At 38.7% G+C, this 1,954-nt stretch overlaps 1 pseudogene; it reads left to right on the plus strand.

The window, feature by feature from the left end:
• Positions 1-323: 323 nt before the first annotated feature.
• LOC105540859 lies at positions 324-787 on the plus strand (annotated as a pseudogene).
• Positions 788-1,954: the final 1,167 nt, after the last annotated feature.

Below are 1,954 nucleotides of genomic sequence, written 5' to 3' on the forward strand. Positions count from 1 at the left end.
GTGCTCTGAGGGGGCTTATTCTTCAGTGAAAGGACCTCTGTCCACAAACATTCATAAATGGAGCAGGACATGCATTTCATCAAACAGGATTAGGGCTCAGACCATCTGCATCTCACTCTCATAAGGCCAATGTGTCATTTACCTTCCCTTTCTTCTCATGGATCAGGCTGTGAACTATGAAATGTTCTGCCTCATGAATATGCAAATAAGCTGAGATCCACTGAACTAATAACCTGACATCCACTGGATGTCTGTGCCCTGAGAGCATCATCCAACAACCAATCCCTCCTCTAGAGAATACTCTGAGAGCTCAGCTTCTCACCATGGACTGGGCCGGGAGGATCGTTTTTTTGGTGGCAGCAACTACAGGTAAAGGAACACCTATTCCCCGGGATGAGAGGGGAACTCTTTTAGGTCAAAAAGAATTTTATCCACTCTTCTGTGTCCTCTCCACAGGTGCCCACTCCCAGGTGCAGCTGGTGCAGTCTGAGGCTGAGGCGAGGAAGCCGGGGCCTCAGTGAAGGTCTCCTGTAATTTTTCTGGGTTCATCATCACAAGCTACAATATACACTGGGTGGGACAGACCCCTGGACAAGGGCTTAAGTGGATGGGATGGAACAACCCTAGCAATGGTAACAGAGTCTACACGCAGAAGTTTAAGGGCAGACTCACTATGACCAGGGACAGGTCCAAGAGCACAGCCTACACGGAGTTGAGCAGCCTGAGATCTGAGGACACGGCCGTGTATTACTCTGCACGACACACAGGGTGGAAACCCACAGCCTGAGAGAGTCTGAGGACCTGAGGGAGGAGGCAGCTTTGCTGGGAATGAGGAGATGACAGGGATTATTTGATTGTAGACTTTCTTAGAAAGTGAGGTTAACTCATTGCAGAAAAGGAACAAGAGAAATGTGTATGCACTCTAATTATTTGAGAAATTTTCCGTACAATACTTACTCTGTAAGCGAAATTCAAGGAGTAGAAAACAATCAAATTAATAAAACTGATATAGGAATTGCTCTGAAGATACTAGTGTGAGCATGAGTTTTTGAATCCGTGTTGCAAATATTTTGGAACACAGCTGCGTTTTTATCTCTCTGTTTACCTCCGTTTAACTCCATTATATGAAATATCAAAATGTTTTAATGTTTTCCATAGTGTGCAGTTATGATTTGGGCTCATGCCAGCAATGCATGATAGATCTCGGTTCTTCCTCATTCTTATTGTCATTTGACACTATGAATATTGTGTATTTTAACCATTCTACTAGATTATTAGTGGTATCCCATTGTTGTTTAAATGCACGTCTCTAATTAAAATTTTGTATTTAATTATTTTTGTATAACTATGACGAAGTGTCTATTTTGATATTCTGCTCATTTTTAATTTAACTGTTTTCTTTTGATCCGTTGTATGCTTCCTTACATACCCAATATAAAATTCATTTACCAAGTTAACATAAAGCCGTTTAACAAATACGTGATTTGGAAGTGTATTCTCCAAGTCTGTAGTTGTCTTTTCACTGCTTTATCAGTGTCTGTGGCAGAAAAATGTTCATATACACACATATATATACGTATATACACACTTAGGTGTGTGTGTGCATGTGTGTATAAACTTGGATAAAATAATTTTATTTTTCCATAGATTATACTTCTGGTATTATTCTAAAACTAATTACAAAATCAACTCTAACAAAAAAACTTGTGTCTCTAATCCCTGGCCACAATCACAGCATAATTCTTTAAATTTCACCTACTTTATGGGAGGATTATTAACTTAAGATGTTTGAAATTCTTCTGCATGAAAAATTTCTTTTTTTCAACTTTTTAAAAGTTTAATTATCTGTTAATAACAGTGTTGGTTCATTAACATTTATTTTTCACTATGGAGAAAATTTGATGTTACATTATTCATTTTATTGCTCAAATCACCACAGCTTTTTTAGGTCCTG

This window comes from Mandrillus leucophaeus, unplaced genomic scaffold (genome assembly GCF_000951045.1).
Source record: "Mandrillus leucophaeus isolate KB7577 unplaced genomic scaffold, Mleu.le_1.0 Scaffold2296, whole genome shotgun sequence".
NCBI classification, from domain to species: domain Eukaryota; kingdom Metazoa; phylum Chordata; class Mammalia; order Primates; family Cercopithecidae; genus Mandrillus; species Mandrillus leucophaeus.